Source organism: Acipenser ruthenus, chromosome 2 (assembly GCF_902713425.1).
Source record: "Acipenser ruthenus chromosome 2, fAciRut3.2 maternal haplotype, whole genome shotgun sequence".
NCBI classification, from domain to species: Eukaryota; Metazoa; Chordata; class Actinopteri; order Acipenseriformes; family Acipenseridae; genus Acipenser; species Acipenser ruthenus.
This window is the reverse complement of record NC_081190.1, coordinates 75,030,664-75,050,064: the sequence shown is the minus strand read 5'-3', so window position 1 is coordinate 75,050,064 and position 19,401 is coordinate 75,030,664. Positions and strand designations below refer to the sequence as shown.

At 34.2% G+C, this 19,401-nt stretch overlaps 1 protein-coding gene across 2 annotated transcripts in view; it reads right to left on the bottom strand.

The window, feature by feature from the left end:
• The window catches only part of LOC117409284 (receptor-type tyrosine-protein phosphatase delta), a 696,619-nt gene that overhangs the window by 495,346 nt on the left and 181,872 nt on the right, over positions 1–19,401 (bottom strand). Inside the window, exon 1 of one of the 2 annotated variants that reach the window (XM_059001244.1) lies at positions 13,774–13,820. The exons of the other annotated variant lie outside the window; for it this stretch is intronic. The gene's annotated coding sequence lies outside the window, so the exon portion shown is untranslated. Of the gene's footprint in view, positions 1–13,773; positions 13,821–19,401 lie in introns of those variants that run through there. 2 annotated transcript variants of the gene reach the window in all.

Here is a 19,401-nt window from a genome sequence, read left to right as displayed (position 1 = left end):
TAAATGTGAAAAAGAATACAACAAATAGCAGGAGACCTTAACTTCCTGTTGGCCCTCAAATAGGGAGGCTGCCAAAACCATTTACATTATTGTAAATTAAAATTGTAATCACAAAGTTAAAGTTAAAGTTAATATTGCCCACCCCAGACACTACACATTTGATATAGTGGTAATAGAATGACTAAATATGAACATAAGAACATTTACAAACAAGAAGAGCTCATCTAAGCTTGTCCGGTTCCTAGTAGCCGATTGATCTCAAAACTTTGTTAAGAGGTTTTAAAGGATCCAAGTGATTCTGCCTCAGCAACCTGACTGAATAAAATACCGATAGTTTAATACAGATGTGATGTGCAATGTACAACTTGATTTTACGCTCGGTTAATTATTACTTTTTACATTTTGAAAAACGAATAGTTTCTAGCAGTATAACTAAAAATGAAAAACACTGTAAAATTATTAATGGAATAAAATGTTGCAAATAAGGGTTATTTCGAAACTAAACCTGCATATCTTTATTTATCGGTGTTGAGCATGTTGGAAAAAAATAATTGTAAAAAAAGTATTTTAAACACAAAAAAGGTGTTTTCCTAAAACTGAAGTCTCAAAAAGGGGGAGCGACTTTTATGCCAGTGCGACCTATAAAATGATTTTTACGGTATGTCAACTTCTTTTAAGATGCTGAAGAGATGTCCCCCCTACTACTTTTTTTAAGTTAAACAAATTCAATTCTTTCAGACTACCTTCATAGCTCATTCTTTTAAACCATGGTATTAGTCTAGTTGATCTTTGTTGGACTCTCTCCAGGGCCATAATTTCCCTTTGGTACTGTGGTGACCAGAAATGGGACACAGTACTCTTAATTGCGGTCTCACTAATGCATTACACAACCTCATCATAACCTCATTGGGTTTGAACTCCACTCTTTTGGATATATATCCAAGTATTCTGTGTCCTTTTTGATTGCCCCCCACACTGTCTGGTTGCTGACAGCCATGAGTATATTGCAGAACCAAGGTCTTTCTCTTGGTGAGCCTGTTCCAGTTCTATACCCTTAATAGGGGTGTGGGAATCCAGTGCGAGTGATTTAGAGACACAGAGTGATTGATGTAGACATGCTACACTGGCGCTCAGGACATATTTACAAACTAAAAGACTGCATGACACTACCAGTGATGGTAGAGCATGAGTGGGCATAAATTAAGTTTAACAGAAACAAAAAGACAAAACACTGACACTGACACTCTATACTTATGAGATTTAGAAATCTTGAAACTAGTCCCTGCCCTGTCCTGTGTATTGTACAGCAAAAGCAAGTCCATGTTCCTTGTGGCTGAAGTTGAAAAATGAATGGCAGACATGCTGTGTTACACTGGAAGCTGTGATTATTCACATCAAGGTAATCTCATCGAGCAGTCAACAAATAAATCACACAGCTTCTATTCCCCTGAATAATTTATTAAGCCTGTGAATAGTCAAAGTAACAGCTATGCTGCATAAACTAATACAAGATAGCTAAACTAATAATACAACAGATGATGGCATTTGGGATATTTGTCTTTAAAACTCTTACAATATAGCCAAAGATGTATTACGTGTGTGGACAGCCACTAAACTCATATTTCTTGTTCTAATTGATAGTCATGTACATGAAGTTGAATACTGAACCATGGCAACATTTTTGGTTGATGTCTTTGGGTCCCTCCTAACAAGAATATTAGGATGGTGCTCATGTAGTACAGTGGGTGAGTCACAAGATAAGGTAATAGTTTGAATCTTTATCATACTGCCTGGCTTGATATCTGATCAAAGGCTGCTACACACCAGACGTGATGTGATTTTTTAATTGGCGATGAGATACTTTCGCAGCAACATGACCATACACATCAGAAGCAACAGAGGCGATGCGACAGGTTTGAAAACTGCCAGCTCTATACAACTGTTCAAAATTGCTACTGACAAAACTATGATCAAGACTGGTAAATATTCATCAACATGGTGTGGAGATGTGGAAATGATGAGTGTCTTCTCTGATGCTATTTCAACACATATGGCAATAAATCATACATACCAGGCTTATCCAGTTCCTTTGAAATTGACTCCCATATATTATCTTTCAAATCTTTATAACTGTGATGACTTTTGTCATAAAGCTCTGGGTATTTTTTCAACAGCAAGTATTATTGTTTCCTTCGTCATTTTGGATACTGCTTCACCCTACTGGACTACGTGCATTGAAACTGTTCTCTGATTGCAGTGCCTCCTCAGTGCCGCTCCTGCGTCGCCTGTGGTGTGAAAGATACTTATCAAAAGTATAGGTTCTATTTATTTTGTTGCATTGCTGCAATTTCACTTTAGGCATCAGCTTTGTGCACAAGCCAGTTTTATAGTTGTTTCTTAATTTAATGTATTTCTATAACTTTTATAAATGTGCATCTTCGTTAATAGTTGCTTATATTTATTTTATTAAAAATAATGCAAATAACAAGAACACACACACAATATTTTCAACACACTATAAGCTGTATAACATTGAGATACAGCAATATAGTAACAATAAAAAAAGAATCTTGGGTTAACTTACCTAACGGTCTGCAAAGCCAGACACTTAACTACTAAATTAATATTTTTCTTTTGAAAGAAATGATAACATTACAAAATATTATATATAAACACAAATGAAAAATGGTAATCTCCATCTGGCTAAATCCTACCTTGGTTGGATGGTCTCCAGTTTTTTTTTAAATTTTTTTTTTTATTGAGAACATTCTTTGCTTGCTGGCTAATCTACAGCTAGACTAACTTCATCATCAGGTCAAAAAGTAGACCCACCGTTTGACAGTCAGCAAAGTACAGGGTGATTTCTCTTACTGCTTCAGTACCACTTGCAACACATTTGTGATTCCCTGGAAACTGAACAATAAATCATTTGAGTCAGCCAGTTCTTCCCCACACCAAGAAGATGTCTTGAATCGTAATTGCATGACAGTATGTATACTTAAGGGTCTATAAGTTTAAGGACAAAAGGTAAATAATAGCCATATTATTAGCCATGTTAATAGATATTTGAATGGGCTTACTAACTGTGCTTGAGTTTCAGTAACATCTGCCAATATTACTAATGCGACATCCACAATATATTTGTTTGACTTATTGGCCACATGATTTTCTCCTGTGTGTCTTTCTTGCCTCATCAACCAAAATGAGGAAGCCAATGACTCCTTCTAATGCAATGATACTATTGGCCTTGTTCCTTGTTTACCAAATATTAAAATAAAAATCAACATAAAGTAAGCCTCCTTGTGTCACCTTACTGCATCTTTATATCCAAACATTATGTTTGGTGATAATTTGTCTTGTATACAGTTAATTTTCTGAAATGTATTACCATATACTACTGTAGTAATACAAGCATGTGTAGATATTGAAAAAAATGATGTATACATTCTAATTTTGTCAACATAATTTACAATTCAATTAAACAAATAGGTGTGTGCCAAGTATTGGATAATGTGAGTACCTCTTATGAGTGGTGAATTCCAAGTACAAATAATATGCAAGTTAGCCTATTACTTGTTAATTGCAAATTTGTTCTCTGTAAAAAATGCATTACATCAATCCCTAGTTATAATAGGGTGTCATTAAAACTGTCATTAAAAGAGACAATCAATGGATGGTATTTGACAGATATATTGCACAATAAAGAAATAACTGGAATACAAATGCGCCCTTTGCTGTATGGATGCTTTTAAAAGGAAAATCAGTGCCATAAATGCATCCGCCCCTTCTGGTGACCTAATTTAAGCATTGGGTCCACACACACTTAAAAAAAAAAAAAAAAGGTTTTGTAAGCAGAATACAGGAAAGTCTGTATAGTATATACAGCATGTGGGGATATAAAAGTTTATTCATATTTGTTTTATAAATCCTGAACAGCAAAAAAAAAAAAAAAGTTTGCCCCTTAAAAAACATTTTGCGGACAGTTGATTTTCTGTTTTCTGGAAGCAGTATATGCTTTTCAGAAATATTATTTTAATTCAGCTTTCTGGGTTGCATCTGTGCTTCATGTAAGGATTTTCAATGACAAGATTACAGATCCATTGAAACTCATTATTCACATTTTAACAGCAGTAATGTGATTCAGTGTAATATATAATGCAATCTTACAGGTAGCTCTGACATCTGCGGGAACAGCGTTTTTATTATGGGATTGTCAACACCTATTTCTCACAATAGATGTCAACTTACCCAACCACCTGTGTTCCAGTATGCAAATTAGGGATACAACATGTTTTCAGAATGAACACGTTTAGATTCCAAGACTAGTTCTAGCTGCTTCTGTGAGAAGACCAAACTATAAATTGCCAGCATTGTGAAAACAATTACACGAGCAATGTTTTTTTAGATTACTTTTTACATGTTATTATTTTGAACATTTGATTAAATTTAAAAACAAAACAAAATAGGTGATCACTTCAAGTACATAAGCTGTCTAAGATTAGAGAAACAAATTACTTTTGGGGCCTACATAGGTATTTCATTAGCGTTATGGGCCAAGGACAGAATAGTTAGGGTACAATAAATATAATTGCCAAAGCTGGTCATGTACATCTCAGCTGGTACAATGCACTCTTACACTTAACACATTTGACAGACTATATAACACAGGCAATTAGTTATGGCTAATGGTAGATGTTTGCAAAAATGAATGCATAATAATAAATGCAAAATAAGAATGCTTTTCTTATTAGACAATGGGTAAATAAATCCCTGTTTACACTTGCATTTTATACCGGTACCGTTGCGGAACAGTATCCCAGACAAGGGCAAGTTTTGGACCTGCACAGTACTCTGATCTGTTCAAGTGAGGACAGGAGGATTGGAACAACAATGGAATGGATGTCTGAGGCATCTGCACTACAGGGACAGTCGGAGGCACACACACACTGCAAACAAGTACTATTACCAGAAATAATCTTTCACAGCATACTTAGGAACAACCAAAAACACAGCATACATAAAGACATCAAGGCAAAACATGCCATATCACTTGTGTAGGCAGCCATTTCTAAAAGAAAGTGACAGCGGTCGCCTTGGAAATGGGGCCAACACCCAAGTAAAGTCACCCTTGGTATAATGACTGATAGAAGTGTATCTATATAAATGTGGAGAGGTATATCATAACAGTATTGGTGTTGAAAAGTGACTTAGGACAGACAGTGCTATCGCATGGGTATATTCTAAACCAAAACTAATTTTACCAGTATTGTACCGATACAAGTGTGAATACGGCATAAATGTACACCAAGCCAGGATTTACATAATTACAAGGTGGCAGTTTTTTGGTGTTTTACATAACATAATTACAAATCTCAAAATGTACTTGCAATCCAATCTAAATGACTATGCAGTCTCAGGGTTTCTCTACATTTCACACATTTTCTAGTGCATTATTGAGGGTGCAGTCCAATTTAGTTTAACTGGCTGCTCTCCCTCTCACTTAATTGATGGTAACATTGTATAAATCTAACATGACATGGTGCAACTGGAAATATTGGATTTCTTTACTCATTATGCCACAACCTCTGTGACCTGGTTATATCGTAAAAGGTGATTCACAACTGGTATGTATCAATTGATACCAAGTAAGTTTATTTATAACAGGGTTGGCCAGGACCTTTTTTCCCCATGCTTTTTTCAGTAGTAAAATAAGAATAAATCTCAAATGTTTATCAAATTGTAAAATGAAAAGTAAAGCACTGGTTCAATATCTTCTTACCATCCATTCTTTATGAGATCAATAAGGGAAAAGGCCAAAATAAAAGGTCAGGCAGAAACTTAAAAATAATCAATAAATAAATAATACTCAATAACTGCAGTTGCACCTGTTCTTTTATTTACTAAAAATAAATGTATGCAACCAGTTACATTTCAATACACATTTGAATAAAATTCAAACCATAGTATAGAAACGTTATGGCATAGCCAGAAACAAAAATGACTATTACGCCCTACTAAAAAAAAATACATGTTCTGACAGATTAACTAATAATACTACTGGAAGAAAAGGTGAAGTAGTAAATGGATTTGGTAGATCGACTGGTAGATGGTGAATACATAATCATTAGCCTACCACGTCCACATTTACAAGTCATTCAAATGTGATTCAAATTTGCACAACTGTTTTGCTAATCCTACAGAATTAAGAGGCTATGGTCAGTTAACACAAAATTATTGCTATAATGTGAATGCATTAGCTTACGAGTAAGACTCCTTCATAATTTATTGTCACCATGATGGTTCAAAATTAAAATGATTTTAACTGTTGAAACATCACTCTATTAAAAAACCAAAAATTTAAAATGTACAAACTGCCAATATAAAAACATGTTTTCTGTCAGAATTACAGCCTATGCAGAATGCAAATTAACAAGTTTCTCCAACCCTAAGCAGTCGTATGTTGTTTAGTTTACTGGCTAGGCTGATTGCCAAAAGGTTAGTCCTTTAAATTTCACTTGTAATAAACAACAGGGATAACATATGGCTAATTCAGTTTTCTTTTTTGGAGCAAGTGTAGAGATCAATGTAATTCAATAATAACATATCTCAGGCGTACCTGTAAAAGATGATAGTCTGTGACTCTTACAGACTGAAATCTTCAATCCAAACGCCAGTTATGTTAAGGTGGGCTTCCAGGCTTCAATAAACTGCTCACTATATCTCTGTCAACCATGATCTGAAGTGTCCTCCATCTAAAGAAGATGACTAGATCAATGCTGCCAAACTGCTGTACAACTGACCCTCTTAGGAATAAACCTGCTGACCTGATTCCACTAGAGACCTTTTCAAAACATGATGATCCTGCATTATATAGGTAGTGTGAATAATGTACAAGTGAAAGGTTTCCAGAACTCGTATATGCAAAGACAACTGACAAATTATTCACTAAAAGGAATACATTTCTACATTTTAAAACACCAAACATGTTCATGTTACCATTTACAAATTGACCTGTTAACATCTGCTGGTACGGTCCAATACAGTTCTGCTTTATTAATTTGAGTCTCGAGCTAATGACTTCTTGACTTCATAGGGAGGGCAGGGTTGAATTGGGTACTTCTTCAGCTCTGCCTACTTCTGTGTAATTAAACAACCATTTCTTAATTTTTGTACGGTCTCATTATTGACAAAATCAGTGCCACTGTGATATAAATAAATGCCTCTTGCATAGATTTAGATGAATACAAACTGTACATGGTAACTTTTTGTAATATAAAAACCAACAACTGCATCATAGATGTTTCACCAGGAACAGTATGGTATCAAATCCAATTAATACCTCTCTCAGTTAGTAACCTTGAAGCGTCCACTATCAATATTTTAATTATATCCAGCAGGGGTGCTTTCGCTGAGATGGATGAATCACTATTTAAAACAATTACCTTTTTCCTAACACATGTCTTTCTGTAGCGGAGACCCAAGTTTAAACTTGGTTAAGGCATATCAGAAACACATTTGCTGGGTGTTGCCTGGTCCCTAGAAGTCTGTCATGTATTTCAGCAAAATACAGAGTACTGGTATAGAAATGGTTTAACCAAGCAACTCGCTTGTCTTAAAAAATAAATTATTAAATCAGTTAATTGTTCATTTTAAAATATTGTTCTTAGAGACATTCAGCACAACTATTGTTAGTACATGGTTAAGTTTGCATCAGTTGTTTTCATTTAAATATTAAAAAATAATAATAATTAAAACTGTTTTTAAACTAGATTAACTATCTGAAGCTGGATACCCAAACTAGAAGCAATTAAAAGGGTCAGTAGCTTTTCAATAGCGATCTATTTTAATGTGTCTTGGAAGAGATTACAAGCAAGTATGGCTTGTGAGAGTATCAAACAAATTATGATGGTTTTTTTGTTATTTATTTTTTTATTTCCAAACATACATTTACATTAATTGGTTACACAATCTTTTAATCTTTGTTTGGTAATTCTTTAATATGTGCATTTATGCTATAGAAATGTCAGTGACTGAGGCTCCATAAATATTTTGTTTTTATATGAACATCCAATAATAGTCTTTTAATGGGTCCACTGCATTTTGGGTAGTTTTGGATGTCAAAGTATAAAAAACACACATATGCCATCATTATTAAGAGCATGCTTAATGAATGCTTATCTGGTTCCCAGTCTGTGCAGCCATTATCCTATAACAGATGTCCTCTCAAACTGATGAGCGACAGAATCTTGAAACTCAATTTAAATGTTGACTTAAACTGAAATCAGCCTAACGTGATCCAGTATAAAATATAACATTGCTTTGGTCACGATAAATCTTGTGATTTAAAACTGATGTATTATTAGAGAACACAGATATTTTGACTTGCTTTGTTTTGGTGCTATGCCTCAGAATTTGGATTTGTTTGAATGTCAACTCCCCTGGAAAGGCTGAAAATTAGGTGGAGAATGTAAACTCAAAGCACAGAACTGATTGTGAAGGTTTACATCAACCTGGCTTGATTACTATTGGTAGCTGACACTGATTGACGGTTGCCAGTATTGTAGGAGTTACCTTTAGTCCAATGTCTGCTGTGAATCAGATGATCTTATTTGCCGGTGAAACTTCAGATAACTTTACACTATTTAAATAGAACAGGGACAAGTTACCTGGGTACATGTTAGCTCATTTATACTTTTTCCCTGCCCTAATAAAACTACATTGTCTGTAGCTTAAAGTAAATAAAATACAACTGTAAAACGACACTTTAATACACTAATACTCAAATAATACACTAATAATCATCTTTGATCAACAAGAAAATTGTCCTAGATCTGTAAACTGGATACAAATATTTCTATAAGGTGCCGTTACACTGCTATCACCTACATACTTGACAGTGTTATTCAATACTTTTTTTTTAATCATTCAACTGATTTTCACATTGTCTTCACAAAAAAAAAGATATATTGACTCTAACCGCTCTTTTGTGTCACAATCTTCTTGATACACATTTGCCAAAATGGTTCCTGTGGACTAATATGAAAAAAGGGTCTCATCAATTAATAATCGTATTCCCTTTCCTAACTTGTGTCTCACACAAAGTATATAACTCTTTTCCTTTGACAGTCAGAAATGACTCATTTTGATTACCACATGTGCACGCGTACAGCCTGCCATATCCTTGTGATTTTACCAGAGCAAGATGAGTGCAGACAGTCTAAATGTAAAGATCTTTCTAAAAGAGACCTACCACTAGTAACACCTTCCTTTTTACATGACAAGAGTGTCAGTGCTTGCTATCTACAAACACAGTGAAAATGATGTGCATTTTAAAATAGTACATACTGATTTATCATGTAAAGTGGACCAATGGAAATACAGTAGATATAATTATTTCACAGCAGCACAGTAATGCAAAGGAAAACTAAGTCAAAAGTAACGAATAATGTTACTGCAGCTATTCATATTCCTGCAGTTTAATATTTTCAACAACCACACTGGAGGTGTCAAGTTCATGCATTAACACAGTAAGCACAATATCCTTTGTGATAGCACGTCTGAAAGAAAAAAAAAACATTAAAAAAAATGCATAAGGTAATGCTAACTGGGCATGAAATCCATTTTCCAAAACATTTTCATGGATACTTAACACTTTTAAAGTATAGAAAAGTGACTAAATCACTGCAGGCATTTCAGTGTTTAGAGTATTACTCAGTAAGGTTTTGGGGTACTGATTTATATGGTTTAAATTAAATCAGTTTTACCTGTTATCCAGTTTAATGGTGGAGATTCAAAGGACTTTCAGTAGAACTGAATACGACTAACATCTGTGTGTCTTATGTTTCGTTATTTTCTAATGGGTAAAGTTATAAAGATCACTTTAAAATAATGTCCATTTACTCATAATACAGTAAAGTGGAAAATCATAGGAATAAAATGTAATTCTTCTTCATTTCAATTTGTAACCATTACTTTAAAGAGATCTATATGACAAACACCGAGTTTACATGATCCTGAAACTGTGCCAAAGGTCGAGATTCATGGCAGTGTTCCAGTTTACATAAGGTATGAAGTCAGAGAGTAAGGACCGGTCGGAATTGATGGAGGGGCAACTTGAAAGCTTGGGCCAAAGGGTGGTCACACTTTTAAAGGTCTGACATCTAAGACTAAAGTGGTATGAAAGGTGTATGTAAACCTTAGTATACGATTAAATAAAATAAAACATTGGGCTATTTTCCTATGATTTTTTCCCCCCATGAGTTCTGAGATTTAAATTCGGGAATGTATATAGTGCCCCCTAATGCAATGCACGTAAAAAGCGAAGTGCAAACCTAAAAAAAAAAAAAAAAATCCTTTACAGTGGCCTATTTATATACATATAGTAAACAGTATTCCAGACCAAGAGACATATGTCTAGTCTATTTTAAAGTTGTGCTTAGCCCCAAGCTGTAAGACAAATGCTATATATTGTACTTTGAATATGAATACAGTTGAACAGTTTACTTGTGAAACCATTCTTGGGACTGAGTTATGAGTTATGCCTGATTTAATCCTGGAGCAGTCCTCAAAAGACAGGGCTAAGGAGTATCTTCGGAGATTTACAACGGCCTGGTACGAAAATAAAATGTTATGAAGTGCAAATATTGCAACAATTATACGAAAGCTATCATGTCGGGATAAGAAAGCACAACAAGGAAGTTGAAAGGAATCGGTACATTCTGTCTAAATGAATCGATTGTGTACGGTTTTGTGGTGCTTTTGAATTGGCATTACGTGGTCACCTTGAATCCAGGAGTGTTTAGGGGCCTAGTGGATTTTCAGTATAGACAATGCAATGGAGAAGCATGGGAAAACTGCAACTGTGTTTAAGGGCACTTCAAAAACCATTCAAAATGAATGGTTTTTGAAGTGCTGTCAGTAGCCAGGTTACTTTTGTGCATTGGTTAATAAAGACTATCAGTAAATAAATACTTTTTTGATTGGAAATATAATAAACCCACCCCTCGTTATATCGCCCCTCGCTATACTGCGGATTCGGATATATCACAGGCCTGGAGTTGGCTCCCCATTTTTACTGTCTAACTGCGTATGCCTTAACTGCAATACAAGGGCACTTAGAATTACTTTGTTTTATTTCGTACTACACACCACAAACAAAAATATACAAAACAATTGAAAACAAAGCATTAATATCGTATTGTTATCATATACACACGTATTGCACAATAACACAAAGCAAATTAAATATCTACTTGCTGAAGCGGTTTTTATTTTAGCCAACGAGGTGTTCACTTGTGGCAGCAATGCACTAGCAAAAGTCACATGGCAGTGACGTCAGCTCCCTAGCAACAAGCCTCCTATGTTGGGAATGTTCAGGTTTATTTTATTTTTTTGTTCACTGTTGAGGCTGCTCCAGTGACCCTCAGACCTGTCCTCACATTGGTTATTGATTTCTATTTGTTAAATTAAAGCACACAATGCAGATACATGTAAGTAACATGATTTTATTATTATTATAGTTATTTCTTAGCAAACGCCCTTATCCAGGGCGCCTTACAATTGTTACAAGATATCACATTATTTTTACATACAATTACCCATTTATACAGTTGGGTTTTTATGGGAGCAAGTTAGGTAAAGTACCTTGCTCAAGGGTACAGCAGCAGTGTCCCCCACCTGGGATTGAACCAACAACCCTTTGGTCAAGAGTCCAGAGCCCTAACCACTACTCCACATTGCTGCCCTGTCATTTTGACACTTATAATATGTTAGAAATTGTGGAGGCATTACTTGCATTAGGTTTTCATATAGAGCAGTGAAAATTACCTGTAAATAAAATTACCTGTAATTTACATTAAGTGCGAATAAACATGAATGAATGTTTAATTTCTTAGATTGTATTTTATAGTTCATTACATTGGTACAAATAATAGAGTAGTTTAATAAAATACTTTAAATTTTTCCTTTTGGATTAGGTTTATTCTTGATTGTACAGCGCTTTGTGATAACTCTGTTGTGAAAGGCATTATATCAAAACCTATTGTATTGTATTGTATTGTATGTTGCATAATTATAAAATATACTTTATAAAAGAGGCTGGACCAAACAAGGTATTATAATTTAAAACAACCTCCTCCACTAGAATTTCTAACTCCTCTGTGTACTGTTTTAATTTGCGTTGCCTCTGCCTGTCCCCTGCGGAGGGCTGCGTCTGTCGATCGCTAATTTTCGTCAATGTAAGCCACCTCCACCTTCCACAGTAAGCCACTGACCAAAAGATATGCCTGGACTGCTGGGGCTTTTTATATCACAGTGATCAAGGGTAAGTCTCGGAGATTATCATGCACATTAAATTATAGCTCACAGTACATGCAGTGTGCACGCTATAGTATGTAAATTTGCCATTAGTGTGCATGTAAATGAATGCATTCTCTGTTATAAAGCACCCACATTATTTTCCAGTTCAATGACAGCATGTTATCAAACTTTCCAAAGGTGCGGTTCAGTACATATAAGAATTAACCGAGGGATAAAAGAATGTCAGTAACAGTATCAACTTTTACTACTACAGTGTTGTTTTAAACTATCTGCTGGTTCCAAACTGGTTTATTAAATAAAAGCTAAGAACCAATAACAGAAGAAAATGGAGCCAAGTGATAATGCTTCATTTACTTATAAAAGGAAACTGATTGTAAAACTGTGGCAGAAAAATGTGAACTGTAATTGGCCTACTACAAAATGCGGGTACACGCCATTATACGATACAGTTTAACAATCCGACCTACACCACTGCAGAATAATATAACCCCCTCAGTGCAGTCCTCCTCCAGTATGTGGTGCCCATTACAACCCATTAGTGAGTGTCAATTACGAGCCATAGTGCTTTCCTTTATTATCTATGAAATCTAGACACTGTATGCTGGGCACTACAGCCTTTCATTTACTTTTATGGGTTTCAGTTTCAATTGAATTTCAGAGGCTTAATGACCTGAGAAATTATTATTGGAAACAATAACTTTGAGTTTGACCTTTTTTTGAAGTTACTAGCTAATTTATTGACTTTGTAAGAAAACTCCTTCAATTTACATTTTACAGTAGTAAAATAGTGTGACCTTAGAACATGGCTGTGTTCATAGCCTAAATTATTAATGGCATGTCACAAAATGATAAGTACTTATTTCTGTTTCATAATAATTACATCTGTGTTCACATTTAACCTTGAAAAAGTCATGTTATGTTGACAATATAAGTATCTGTCCTTTCTATATTAAATTACTTTCAATACTACACTTTCATAAACCTTATGTATATAGAAATGTGAATACAAACATCAGGGGCATTAATACATGAACAATTCTCTGGTTTAAAATACTGACAAAACTTAAAAGACGACTTCGATAATTGTCTTTGCGCAGCTTGTTTTTGAAAAAAAAACCATAATAATTTTAATAATTATATTTAATGTTAAGCAAATCTTCTAGAATTATTATCCAAGTGATTTATGCTGTTTACACTGTACTGAACATTATAGACATTAGTACTTCCATTAGATCCCATTTATGATTCTGTGTATTACACTTAAGCGTTAATGCCTGGCGCTATTCCAGCTGTACGTTATCCCAGCTAAATAATTGATCGCAGAGACAGGTGTCCCAAGCCACAGGCAAGGGCACTTACATAGGATATGAATGCTAATATTACTATGACTACTATGATGACTAATAATAATAATAATAATAATAATAATAATAATAATAATAATAATAATCTTACCAGTATAAGAAAACTGACAGCAGGGCAGCTTCAGACTGAAGAATCAAAAGTACAAAAACAAATCAATTGGTTATTTTAAAGAATACCAAAGATAAAGATAAGTATTATACTTTTAGTTATTTTTCTTACAATTAGTTCATTTATTATTATTATTATTATTATTATTATTATTATTATTATTATTATTATTATTATTTATTTCTTAGGAGACACCCTTATCCAGGACGATGTACAATTGTTACAAAATATCACAGTACAAAGTATCGCATTATATAATATCACAATACAAGTGATTACATTATAAAATATCACTATTACAGAATATCATAATACAGATAAGAGCAGTTATGAAAGTACAATAAGATCAAATTCAAGTAAGAGCAAAATAAAGAATACAGTAAATTATAAGTAAGAGCGAGTTTTACTAAGAGCAGTTAAAACTTATAGTAAATATTTGCTTATATGAGTAAAGTCCAGTAAGAACACATAGTAAGTATGATACATGGATGAGAATGATATCAGATAAGAGCAATTACAAAAAACATGAGTATGGTTACCTATAAGAGTAAAATCAAATAAAAGATTACATTAAGTAGTTATAGTTAGTAGCAGTAGTTGAATGCGGCAAGGTATGGAGCAGTTCAGTGCAAGTACAAGCTGGTGCAAGTACTGGTACAATTGGGCAAGATACCTTGCAAAACTGACTTAACCATGTAATAAGCTCTTCACATGTCTTCCAGAAAATATGTTTTGGAAAGACTGTTTAGCCTACCAATTACAGTTGAAACTGTATTAAATATGACCTATAGCGACCACTTTCATATACTTTATATACTGATGACTTATTAAAATCACCCTTTCTATGAAGAACACTTTTATCAGGTTGTTATTGACATTTCACAAGTGGCTACTATCCAATGTGTTAATACACTGTAACTATAACTCATTATTCTTAGGCTATTATACTCTTGAATGGAAGGATGACTTATATTTCGTATTCAGAATAATGATTCAATCAAACATGTGTTTTTTGGGTTTCTTTTACATATGCAAATGATTGAATAACAATGCCTGTACATTATATGTCATTTGAGAATAAAGAAAGTGATTAAATACTGTAACTATTATCCCTTGCAATTGCTTAATTCTTACGGGCACTTTTGTATTCCAGCAATTTTAGAAAAAGACAAATTAAGCAGCAATGCAAATAATATTGTTTTAGTAAATAAATAACCAGTGTGAATTTTCAGGTCTTTTCTGTATGATTTCAAGTTAAAGTAACAAAGTGACAGACCCTGGTGATAGTGACTGGTGGTGACATCAGAATCCTTTAAGCATGTAAGAATGCAGTACACCCCCCCCCCAAATAGATTTTACTTGCTCATATCTCATAAACGTGTCTCACATGCAGGCTTCAGCAGCAACTGTCGTGCATATCACAATACTGCACATTACACAAGGGTCACACAAACTGTGTGTTCAGTATGAAGGAGACATTCAATGGTTACGTTTAAGCGGGAAACAACCTACCATTGATTGGTATGTTTAAGGATACCACAAATTTAACTCACAAGATAATTACATTTTTCAAAAGAACCTTGAATTCAGCAGTTTTGTATGTTGTTGAGATGGAGCCACAGCCTCTACCGTGGTCTGCCAGTTTTACAGTGTATGTAATCATTTGAAAAAGTGAAAGTGATGTTTCCTTTGAAGTTCTAACATGGGTTGTTGAAAGTAGCTCCATAACAGTCGCTCTACAACTTCTCATATTTCATTCTGACACTGGAATATAACTTTTCTAACATACAGACTGTATGAAGGGTCCCCGACTATGCGCCCCTCGAACAACTGCCCCACCCGACAACTCGGCTCTATTACCAGATGTACATATTTTAAGTCATAATATAAGAAAAATGTGTGTGTACCTTTTTTTTTTTAAATCGGTTTCTTGTTTTGTGAAGCTAACCACAGTGAGAAACAAAAGCGACATCAGTAAATGTGTGAGATTGAGATTGCAATATAAAACAGAGTGAGGTGTAGGTCAGATTGTTAAACTGTATCGTATAATGGCAGGGTGGCGTGTACCCGCATTTTGTAGTAGGATTACTACTGTTCAGATTGTTCTGCCGCTGTTGCATTATTAACATGGCATCTGTTGGGCATGATGAGATTGGGCTTTCATTAGCCTGTACAATAATGGAACAAAACTCAAACCAGTGTTTATTTAATTAATAAGAAAAAGCGAACGGGAACTGGGAGCAAATAAAAACTAAGGCAGCTAATTAACAAAGTTATTCGTAAAATCCCGGCGGCCATGTATAAAGCCCAATGATAAAACCACTATTTCACAGACAAATCTCACCTCCTCGCAGTCCCCTCTCAGATGTTTAAGTAGTGAGCATTTGGTTCAGTAGCTGTTTATTTATACAGTTTAAATTTTAATGAATAGAGCAAATTACCACAGTGTATATAAATCAGAATGTTCCATAGGACCACATTATACTAAATAAGTAAAGCGATCTGTATATGGATTTGTGAATATCCTTCAAATACATATTATATATATATATATATATATATATATATATATATATATATATATATATATATATATAACATCTATATTTTAATTTACAGCTTAGTAAAAATCACCTATCGTATATCACATTACACAAATATATTCTATGATCATATGTGGTATAAGGAGATCTGATTCTATGCAATTCTAAAATTGCAATACTTTGTAACGCAATGTGCAATACGCATTATAACTCCTTTTGGGTCTTCAGCGTATATAAATTGCTAATTTATATGGGCACTTCAATGACCGTTGATGGGTTATTCCATGCTAAATATGAACACAATAAGTAAATAATAATTAATTTTGTTCAAATTATTACACATGCATGCATTATGAAATGAGTTGGAGAGAACACTAGTAACTGAAACACAGTAGTTCTGTTTTTTAACTAGTAAGCAGAATGAATATTATGTCTCACAATAAATTAAAATGCAGCTTGCTTTATTGTTATTATTATTAATTATTATTTTTTATTATCAATAATAATAATAATAATAATAATAATAATAATAATAATAATAATGTGTTGTTGTTATTATTAATAATTATTATTATAATAAATATTATTAATTGCTTAGCAGATGCCCTTATCCATCCTTTATCATTTTATTTTTTTGACAAATAATCACATCCATATAGCTTTTTTTACTTTTTATTTTCAGATCATGCAGCAATCCCTGTTTAGATAATGAACACTATAGGCTTTGGGACACACTGATGCCCAGAGAGTAACTAAAATAAAATAAAAAAACAATGGCGATGCACATACGCCACTGAGCTATGGTACTTCAATCGATAGTATCCTTTGAGCTCTCAACACAGCTGTCGGAACATTGCTTGACTGCACACAGGGTTAGGCTTACCATCATGGGCCAGCAAGCTTTTTTTCCCTATTGGTCCTCTAGCCTTTGGAATACAGTAATTTCCCCTTTACACTTCAATTCTATGACTGTCCAAATAAATAATGGAATAGAGCCATTTTTAAAACTTACCCTGTGAGTTCCACTATATCATTTGTTTTTGTTCATAGTTCCTGTACTACAGCATTCTTTTCTACTTAGAAATAACTCCACTTTTTCATACTGAGATGGGAATACTGGGATATGACTCTGGCCAAGAGTGGTTCCTTTCTAAATGTTGAGACTGACAAAACATTTTAAGGAGCACATATGTATCAGTGAATCATGGCTGGTTTCAGAGAACCTGATTAGCACTAATATCTGGCCTGTTAAACCAGCCTACAGTATATAGGATTAAAATGTAATTAACTCCAAAAGGCTGTAACATCTACTGCTCTACATTTTTCACCCTTTAGAAACAATTTACACTCATTACCAGAAGTGTATATAGAACATTTTTATCCACAAACGGCATATAAAAATGCAGTTATGGTCTCTGTGGCTGTATCTGATAAATGGGACTACCCAATTCATTTTTGTTCTTTTTTTCCCTGCTGACATTCAAAGGTCATATTATTGTTTTAAAGGCAGGCATTGCTGTCACAGTTGTGCAGCTGACTGTATTTATTTTCCTCTCCTCGTAGGAAGTGAATGATGAAGACATCAGACGTATCACCCTTATCTAAATATAAATCATACATTTCTAGTGTGTATTGGGACCTTGCCTGTGCTGTAAGTAATGGTAGCTTTGGCTGAGTAGTAAAACCTCTGGGAGAGGAACAAGTCATGCTGCAACGAGCACGTCAAGAAGCAAGTTTGAGGCTACTTGTTTTGGGCTGCTGTAATGCTGGAGGATTCCTTGACATAAATTCTAAGAATCCACTGAGAGAAGATGGCTTCCATGAGTCACTGCGCTTGCAAATCATGTAGCTGTCAAGCATCACATTTTGCATGAAATGGGATTTGAGGTTAGTTAATCTTGATGGAGAACATTACCAAGTAGAGTAATAATGAACATATAAAAGAATATCCAAAAGCAAGCCACAGGTTCATTCTTTTCATTGCAAGATGTGAGAGCTTGTTTTTACTGAAAAAAGTTTCCTCATAATAAAATACTATGGTTCCAGTACCTCACGGAGGAACTTACGGATTTCTATTGTACCTTGGTATACACAGAAAGCTGATAAATCGTTTACTGTACTTCTGCACTTGACCCAGTAGGAATTACATTTTTCCAAAAATCTGCAGTTTAATTATTATGGAAACAGAAAGAGCTACATTCAAACGACTGTCTCAAATGTTCCTTTACTTGGTTTTACTTGGTTTATTTCCAAAGTAGGTTTTACCAGAAAATGATATGCTTTTAAAAGTGTATTTTTTGGTGGAAAGGCTACACCTCAAAACCTCAATTATCCAAACTAATTTGGAATTGGGGTTGTCCGTACAATCAAATTGTTCATATAATCTAATTACATTGAAATTGCTTATATGACTTTCCCAATCAAGAAACCACAGGAATGCATCATAGAACCGCTTTACCTTTAAATACATAACATACAGTACTGTACTGTAAATACCACAGATTGAAGGCTAAATAACACATTTTCTATGACAACCTGACAGAAGAGCACTGCACACAACAAAACAGGATAATCAAGGTTTTACAGTATGATAGTCTCTTATTTGGGATAATCTGCACAAATTGTTACATATTCCAACAAATGTAAATAATAATATATTTACTGCATCTGATTTCAAATCTCCCAAAAAACGGCAATGAGAACTGAAAAGACAAAAAGCAAGACATAAAGGATGAGTAAAAACAGGTAACACTTTTCCAGGTAACACCATTCTGCCAGTAACTCAGTCAATGTGTCTTTCTTGATCGCTAAAAGACATTTGTTTCTTTTTTTTACCAATAACTGGTGTTATTGTGTTGCTGTAAGCTGCTTCCAATATCACAGCAGAGATCTCATATTGTGTTAAGGAACAACTTAGACACGCTCTTCACAAGATATACCCTGTACATATTTCCTTTGCCTAATTGGCATATTGTATGTGCCTGGCAAATGCTATTTAAAAAAGTGTATTTCTGCCAGCTAACTCATTATTCACAGAATAACACTGGATAACAAATATCATTCTGAG